A 9,273-nucleotide genomic window follows, 5' to 3' on the forward strand; every position below is an offset into this window, starting at 1 on the left:
TTGGTTTGTCGCCCCTTTTCGTGTGGTTTTAAACGGTCCAAGCTGTGTAAGGCATGGAACATGTTTCGAACACACATTTCTTAGTACCCTTCATGGCGCGTAGTATGGGGCTTCGCTCAAGTAGGACATAGATGTGTACAGCCAAGTGGATGAAGGCTGCCGGAAATGGGCATTTATGAGCTCTGCGTGGAGCAGGTGGGGTGTTAGTGAAGGGAAAGCCTGAGGTGAATAGGCCATGTTTAAGGAACATCTGGTAGACCAGGTCCCAGCATTGTTAGGGGATGTGTCCTCCATCACAAATGGGAACTTGGCCGTAGGCCAGCTCCGCTCGGTTGTGTGCGCAGGCTGAGTGGCGGGGCCCAGTGGATGTCTCCTTGCCAGGAGCTCCAGTCTCACAGTGAGAATCACGTGTGTGAACTCTGGCCTCCAGTTTTGTCTTGCAGTGTTGAACTCAGAGCCTTTGCACTGAGCTATGTCCCCAACCCCCCTACCCTCTCCTTTTCAGACACTATCTAAGTTGTCCAGGTTGAGCTCCAACTTGGGATCCTTCTGCCTCAGCCTCCCAGTGTGCTGGGATACACACCCAGGTTTTTTCTCTAGTTTTGTTCCAACTGTTGGTCTCTCTGGACCTCTGCCTGTCCCTAGTATTACTGTCACAGAACAGTTCTGCTCAGGGTTGACATTAGCATAGAGAATAAACTGGTTGGCAGCGTGAGCTGGAGGTCTGTGTATCTCCCTGTGCTGTGTGTTCATTCATGAAAAAAGAGCGTGCCAGGCTTTGGGTAAAGTAAACAGCCCTTAACCCTGCAGCCCATGCGTGGTCAGCGGTCATCCTTGCCTCTTCTGCTTTCTCTGGGTTCCGTAGACTGTGCACAGTGCGGCCATGGGTCCTGGCAAGGGTCAGAGGTTTCTGGCAGTTCCAAACCATCCTGTCTCACCCCCAGGGCGGCTGGAGGCTCTTACAAACCAGCTCTGGATCGCCTGCTGAGGGAGAGGGGTAGGACCTGCTCCGGGGCAGCAGTACAGCAGGCGGCTCTACGAGGAGCACGCACGGGTACCAACCTGAAGGAGCTGCAGTCCTGCTGTCTCCCCGTGTGCTCCTGCATAAGTCACTTCCTCTGGTTGGGCTCAGTCTCCTCACTTACACAGCAGGCATGGTAGTGGCTCTGTCAGGTGCCCAGTGCCCAGTGTGGCGAGGGGAGAGGGCTGAGATCTCAGAAGCCCACGGGTGGCACCGTCCTTTCCTCTGCTTCCCACTCGTGCTTGGCCTTGGCTCCACGCCGCAGCTCGATCTCCTTCCCTCAGATTCTTCAGGACGCAGGCCAGGAGGCCAGTGTCCTAGAAGACTCTTGGCTCCTTGTTCAGCCAGGCTGACACTGGCCCTTCAGGTCCCAGCTCACAGGAAGGAAGGTTCTCGGGCCGTGGCTGAGGTCTGGGGACAAGCGGTCAGGCGCTGGAGTCTTGGAAGGGAGGGAGGGCACTTCGCAAGAAGCCTCACACATGGGCGTGCTCCGGACGGCGCAAGGTGTGCGTGCCGTGGGTGTGCAGCGCTCAGTCCTGCAGGGGCACACCGGTTGGGCGGCGGTCTCTCTGGCATGACACAGCTGTCCTGTGTGCTGGGTGTGCACACATCTGTGTGGATGCATCTTCGTGTCACATTTTGCCTCCTGCTCTGGATTGCTGCTAAAGGGACAATGGGCTTTGGAGTCCAGGTCAGAAAAAGTGCTCAAGGGGGGCTGGGGATTTAGCTCAGGGGGCTGGGGATTTAGCTCAGCGGCAAAAGCGCCTGCCTGGCAAGCGCAAGGTCGTGAGTTCGGTTCCCGGTACCGGAGAAAAAACCAAAAAAAAAAAAAGAAAAAGTGCTCAAGGAGGACATAGAGATCCGCATTGTTCTGTGGTTTTAGATAAAGTTTTCATTTGTGGGGAGATTCTGGCTTCCCCAGTTCTTACTGACCTTCTCATTACCCCTAGTGCAATTTAAGGAACTCTCAAAGGGTCTTCCTCGCTGCCTGTGGAACTGATGGTCCCTTTTAATCCAACGCCTGCTTAGCTGAAGCCTGTACCTCCCCCTGTCCAGCTCCTTGCTTGGGAGGAGAAAGAAGACTCCGAAGCCGGGGGTCCACGCAGCAGGTCACCTTCGGTGAAGTCCAAGGACGGCTCAGCCCCTGACCTGCGAAATCAGATTTGGGCTAACCAGCTCCCCCCCGACCCCGGTACTCACCCCCACCCCGTATCCGGGGCAGTACTTGTCTAGTGAGTCAGATGAATTCAGCGCAGTGATAAGGGAGAGGGGCAGCCTGGGGCACGTGAGTCACCCCTGCCTTCCACGCGAAAGGTCAGTGTGCCCGTCCCCGGCTGCGGAGGGAGGAGGAGGCATCTCAGGACACCCCGGGGAACCGGGGGTAACAAGAGGAGGGTGTTCCGAACCCAGGGGGAGACTTGCTCTGACATGTCAGCTCCTGGGAGATGGTAGGGAGGATATTTTTCTGATGTATGTGCGGCACAGAGAGATGCAGGATCTTACCCAGGGTCAGACAGGTTGTTGGGAGGAGGGAAACGGGACAGTCAAGGTGTCCTGGCTCCCAATAAACCGCCTGCTGCTGAGCCTGGCCTCACGGGCCTAAGGCGTGAGGCGAGGGGGGACGAAGGCGGGGTCTGAGCTACAGCTCTCTCCAGTGGGGCAGGCAAGGGGGGCAAACCTAGGGGCCCCTCTATTACAGCTGTCATCAGCAAGACCCAAGGAGCAGAGTTAAGATGGGGTGCGGTGGGGTGGGAGCATGAGCATTGTGGTGCACCCCAGCTCGTCTCAATCTCTGCTGCTTGGCCTGCGAGCCCCTCAGAAGGGAGCCCCGGTTCTCTATTCTCCCAGACTGGAAACCTGCAGAGCAGGACGGGGCTCCCCCAAAGTTTGAGGAGGCCGAGACTGAGCCTTACCTGAAGCGGCGAGGGAGCATGGCGCCCCAGCCCCTGTGCCCTGGCGGCCAACAGTTCGGGTGGGAACATCACATTCCGGCCTGGCCTGCCCTGGTCTCCCGTCACGGCACCCCCACGCCCCCACACCGCCTCCTACCCTCTGGGGTCACTGGAGCCCAGTTCGCAGGAAGTTCATTCCTGAACTCTGACTGCTGAGTCTGCTGCTGCGCCCTGTCACCGCCCCGCACCCTTCCCCTGTGACTCCGCTCCCTGGCTGGTGGTGGTGGCTGCACCGTAATTAGCAGTCGGCCTGGGCTGGGATGAGGGACGAGCACCCTGGGGCTCACACACGCTCACTGCCTTTCCGGTACGCAGATGCCGAGCCTCCTGCCAAGCCCAGGCCCTGCCCTTCGACCCTGGCCCTCCGGAGAGCAGTCCTCCGCTGGCCCCAGGCCCCACCTCGGCCTCGTCCCTGTCCCTACCTGCCTGGTCCCTGCCCGCCGATTCCGCCCACCTTCTCGAGTTTCCTGCAGCTCTGCCGCCGGGCTCTGCCTCCCAAATCCCAAGTGCACACCCTCTTGCCTCCCCGCACCACTGCCCAACAGGTAGCTGCTTTTCCTCCTTTCTGGCTCTTCCCGGGCCTCCAGGCCACAGTCTCTCCCCTTCTAACCCACCCTCCACTCGGCTGGCCGGGTCTTTCCATCTGGCTGTGGAGACCATGTTGCCCGCCCCCGCCGCAGTTTAACACCTTCGGAACTCCCCCAGCCACTGTTCTCGGTTCTGCTTTTGCGGGATTGACGCAGGGCCTCACGGATCATGAACCCCTGATGCAGGCCAGGCTGGCCCCAAACTTGCATGCAGTCCTCTTGTATCGGCCTGCGGAGTGCTGGGATTACAGGTGTGCGCCCCAGGGCTGGCCCAGCCACTCTTCTGGGTGGGGGACCATTGTCAGCTGTAATCGTGCTGAGAACCTGGATGTGACCGAGCTGAACTACTGTGGTTGAAGCAGGAGGTGTCTCGGGCTCTGCCGCTTGGCTTCTCTGTCTTCGCCTCCCAGTTACAGCAGAGCCTGTGAAAGCTCCCTCAGAGCCCTGGGCTTGGAGAAGCACAGCCCAAATGCCTCCTGTCTCCTCCCGGCCCTTCGTGTAGGACTCAGAGCCCTCCCCATACCAGCCATTTCCTTCCCTATCCTTTCTGCCACTGTTCCCTCTATGCCCAGACAGGCAGCTACCCTTAACAGAGCCAGATCAGCAATCTCTTCCCTGGAAAACCCGTCACAGAGTCTCGAGCCAAGTGTTTCCTCCCCCAAGAAGCCCTCTGCCCCGGGGGTGGCGGTGTACCCCTGTAATCCTAGCACTCAGGAGGCTGAGGCAGGAGGATTACTCTGAGTCTGAGACCAGCCTGGACTACATAGTGAGACCCTGTTAGAAAACAAACAACACAAAACAAAACAAAAAGAACCTGTCCTGGCTCCAGAAGCTTTCCTGCCAGCGAGGAGAGAGATGGGAAAACCGGAAGGAAGCGCCCCTAGGGATTTGGCCCCTGAGATGTGAACAAGAGCTCTGCAGAGTTCACTGATGGCCCGGTCTGTTCCAGCTCCGTGTCACTAGCACCCCTTCTCCCAAGGCTGGCATGGGATTGGCCCACGTCTGGCAGTTCCTCTCCACACTCCTTGGCTTCCTCTTCTGGCTTTTGGAGATAGGAGGCCCAAACCTGAAGTTAACAAAGGGTTATTACCTATAACTGATAACCGAGGGGCACAAGGCTTGCTTGAGCCCTGTAACAGCCCGTGCAACTCTCCCATCTTGGGAATTCAAAAACCCAATGGGAACGGACATAGGAGACCCAGACCCATTGCCAGGCCCACAGAGGGGCACGCAGACTCTCAGGGGCACACACACACACACAGTGCCCGGGGACGTGCCCACGGGCACGGCCCACACGCATGTGCATGGGTACCCGCACAAGGAGAGGTGGCCCTGGGTCGAGTTGGCTCTTGCACGGTACGAACCCTCCCGTCAGGCTGACTACGGCGTGAGTGTTCAAGGCCGGAATCTGCACTCTGTCGGGTGCTGACAGAGGCCTTGGAGTTCCTACAGCTGAGCCCCCATGCGGCTCGTGCAGAGAATATGACCCGGGGAGGAGTACTCTAGGCCACCCGACTGGTCAGTGGCCCAGCCAGGCTTGGAGCTGAGACACTGGGTCTGCTGGAGGTCTGTCTCCATCCTGCGCCCTTCCTCTGCAGAGTCTAGGGCTCAGTCTTTGTTTGTTTGTTTGAGACAGGGTCTTGCTGTATATTCTAGGCTGGTCTTGAATATTCTATGTAGTCCAGGCTGGCCTCAAACTCACGGTGATTCTCCTGCCTCAGCCTCCCAAGTGCTGAGATTGTAGGTATAGGGCTCAGTCTTATTCCTCTGCTCCCTTACTATGACTCTCTGCTGTCCCAGCCCCTCAAAGGCTGCTGAGGACAGCTCAGGAACACCAAGAAGTAAACCTAGAGCCCCCATAGATTGAAAAAGATTTGCTCAAGGTCCAATTGGACATCTGTCTAGAGTTCCCCAAAAGGATTTATGGGCTCAGGCCGACGCAGCCTATTTGGAGGTACAGGGTAACTACTGGCACAGGAGGAGGAGCTGCCCGCCGTCCATCCCCCAGTCTGGGGACGCTCGTAACAGGGTGATTCATGTCTGCTGTCCACTCCCATTCCAGCCCAGACTTGACCCCCAATCCTTGAAGCCCAGGAGCGAGACAGTGTTGCCAGTGGCTTAAGAATGGGGGTACACCTGGCCGTGGTGGTGCACACCTGTAATCCCAGCACTCGGGAGGCTGAGGCAGGAGGACTGTTCTGAGTTTGAGGCCAGCCTGGACTACAAAGTGAGCTCAAGGCCAGCCTGAACTGCATAGTGAGACCCTGTCTCAAAAAGACGAAAAAAAAAAAAAAAAAGAATGGGGTACAGGGCTGGGGATACAGCTCAGCAGCACAGTGCCTGCCTTGCAGGCGCAAAGTCCTGAGTTCAATTCCCAGTGCCAAAAAAAAGAATGGGGGTGCACCCCGGAAAGGGGCCCAGAGATGCAGGGGCTTGGAAGGTGTCTCAGCCCGGGTGCCTACTTACCGGGCCCCAGAGCTGCAGCTCCCTGGCCTCTCTACCCTCTTCATTCTCCCTCCCTATCTCCGTGGGGCTTGGTTTGACGCTCACATCAATGTTCAGTAACTGGCTGACTTCAGCAGGTGGTTTCTCTCTTGCTCTTCAGTTCGGTTATCTGTAAAACAGGGGAGATACTCCCACTTATGGAGGTTGCTTTGCTAAGGGAAGGGAGGTGTTTTCTACAGCTGCAAAGGTCTTCAGGTCTGCTTTGCTTTGCTCCTCTCCCACTCCATGCTAATGCCCTGGCAGAGGTGAGGGGGCTTGGGGGAACCCATCGGACGCTAAGTGAACTGTTTCCTGCATTTCCACCCTCAGCTCTGACTCACGGGCAGCGAGGTCTGTACCTCCTTTGCTGGTTCAGGCTGCTGTCACTCAAGCAGAAAGAGTTCGGGGGACAGGAAATGAAGGGCAGGCCACCCCCTTCCCTGAAAGTGCCCCAGCCAGCCCCTCTGGCCCAGCAGGCTGGAACTTGTGCTCCGGCCCTTCCTTCTCCTGAAGACCCACCCCTGCAGCTCTAGCCTTACAGGAGTCATGGCCTCCCACGGCAGGATGGGCTGCCCAGGCCCCTTGCTTGGCTCGGCCATCCACCCAGTGAGACACAGGCCTTGCTCAAGATGCCCTGGGAGGAGATGTGAGTCCCCATCTGCCCTCTCCTGGTGCTCTTCGAGGGACTGGCTCTTGGCCCACACTCAAGGCTGACTCTCCCCGCCAAAGCATGAGAGAAAGCCCAAAGCCTCCAGGTACTCCGTGTGACTCAGCGGGCTGGGACCTTAGATGCCTCTTCTCTGTGAATGACGCCTTCCTCTGCCTTTGCTTGCTGGGGGCACCAACCACATCAACTGTAGAGAGAGCGATCTGCCCCACTTCCGCCCCACAGGCAGGCCAGCCTGGCACATCTGTTTGGCATCCCCTGGCCCTTCTTCATCCCAAGTGGCCCAAGAAGGGCTGGCAGGAATAAGGAGGACATTGTGTCCTTCCCGCTCCAGACAGGGTCCTCTTACACCCACTAAGACGCCTCAAGACCTGTCCATCGTGCTTCTCAGCGCCAGCCCTGGCCAGCGGGCATAAAGCGCCCCTACGTGAACACGGGCGTACCTCCTACTTAGGATGCGAGTGAGTTTGGTGGGAGTACACAGGGTCAGGGCTCTGCCTGTTGGACCTTAGTAGAGGGAACAGAAGAAAAAAGACACCGACACCCAGCCCTCGTTTTGTTTCACTCGCCACGGCGCAAGCCGTGGCACGACAGGGCTGCACCAACTAGAGGGAGTCACAGAGGCACCCGGGCAGCCAGGCGTCGCTGGGTGAGGGCGTGAGCAAGACGCACAGGTCCGCAGCTGGGGGGGGGGTCCTGCTCCTTCCTGGTGCGCCCGCGCGAGGGGAGGACAATCACATGCCTGCCCATGCCCTTGTGTGTGACTGCTGGCGGCCGAGCCCCCCCTCCTGTGTTCTGCTTCCCAGGCCGCATCCAGCTGCCACAGGCCCAGGCGGGGGTGGGGGAGGCCCCGTGCGGTGGGCCGGGGCCCCAGCCCTGGGCTCTGTCTGGGTCAAGGGCCGTAGCAGCTTTATGTATGGCTCCATATATGTCCAGACCTAAGGCCAGGATCTCATGTGAATGGGGTTTCATGACCATGTAAGAATTCAGCGTCATGTTTACAGCGGCACGGTTTGTCATAGCCAAATCTTGGGAACAACCCAAGTGCCCATAAACTGGTGAGTGGATAAAGAAGATGTGGATGTTTTATACAATGGAGTCCTACTCCACCCTAAAGGAGGGTACGCTCGAGACATTTCCAGGAAAATGGATGCACCTTGAGCCCATAGTCTTAAGTGAAATAAATTGGGCACACACGTGTGAATACCACACTGTTTCTCTGGTGTGAGAAACCAAAAGTGTAAATAAGGACCAAAATGTATAATAGGTATTGTGAAATCGGAAGAAAAGGTTCAAATGGGGAGGGAAAGGACAAAGGAGAAGGAGAGGGAAAGAAGGAAAAAGTAAAAAAAAAAAAACGAGAAAAGAAGAAAAACATGGAAACAAAGCTTTTTAAATGGGGGGAAGGGGGGGTTGGGAATGGGGGAAAACTCAGTTATATCAGGTACAGGCACAAATTCTGTATGATGAATGCGATCGTTATGTATATCTAAAGTGTACCAATAAAATCTAATTAAAAAAAAAACTCGATGTGTCTCCAGGCTCGTGTGTAATCGCAAGCTCCAGGGTGTGGGGTTTCTGGGTTTGGGTGCCTGTGTGTGCCTGCGTGTGCATGCGTGTGCCTGCACCGGTGTGAATTCACACTATGCGCCTTGCTAGCCTCACCGCTCTGGGCATGACCTGGTCTGCAGCTGAGAGCCTCACTGCTGACCGCCAATCTTCAAGGGACAAGTCCCGAAAGCCTCCTGCTGGCTCAGTTAAGTCCCATTGGAAAGTTTCTTTGCTCTCCTCTGACCACGCTGCCACAGAGGCTTGGGCATGAGCACAGGATCTTTGCTTCCAGTGCCATGGAAGCAGCGCCCAGGCCATTAAGCCTCAATTTTCTGCTGGGAGTGGTGGCACACGCTTGTAACTCTTGTACTCAGGAGGCTGAGGCAGGAGGATTGCTGAGAGTCTGAGGCCAGCCTGAACTGCATAACAAGACCCTGTTGTTTCTTGTTTTGTTTAGTTTTTTTGTTTTGTTTAGTTTTGTTTTTTAATAAAAGAAAGCCATTTATTTTAAGATGGAGGAGGAAGAGAGAGATGACAGACGGCTACTCTAGGTGAGTAGGGAGAAATCAAAAGTAAATTGCTTTGACCTTGTCTTGAAAAAAAAAAAGCCTCGGGCTGGGGATTTAAGTAGGTGGCACAGCGCCTGCCTGGCAAGCTCGACGTCGTGAGTTCGATTCCCGGTACCGGAAAAAAACAAAACAAACAAACAAACAAAAGCCTAAGTTCCCTGAAAAAAAATTTTTTTTCAGATACTGGGGACTGAACCCAGGGCTTTCAAACTGAGTTACAGCCCCAGCCCGCCTCCCCGCCGCACCCTGTCTTTTTGAGACAGGGTCTCGCTATGTAGTTCAGGCTGGCCTTGAACTCGCGGCGATACTTCTGCCTCAGCCTCCCAGCGCTGAGGTTACGAGCGCAGGCCGCCTGTCGGCTCACACGGACTCCCGCTAGCTCCAGTCTCAGCTGGGGTCCCCAGCCTGTCTGAGCCGCGCCCCAACCAGCTCTCACCCCGCG

This window comes from Chinchilla lanigera, unplaced genomic scaffold (assembly GCF_000276665.1).
Source record: "Chinchilla lanigera isolate Chin_1 unplaced genomic scaffold, ChiLan1.0 scaffold00071, whole genome shotgun sequence".
Taxonomy (NCBI): domain Eukaryota; kingdom Metazoa; phylum Chordata; class Mammalia; order Rodentia; family Chinchillidae; genus Chinchilla; species Chinchilla lanigera.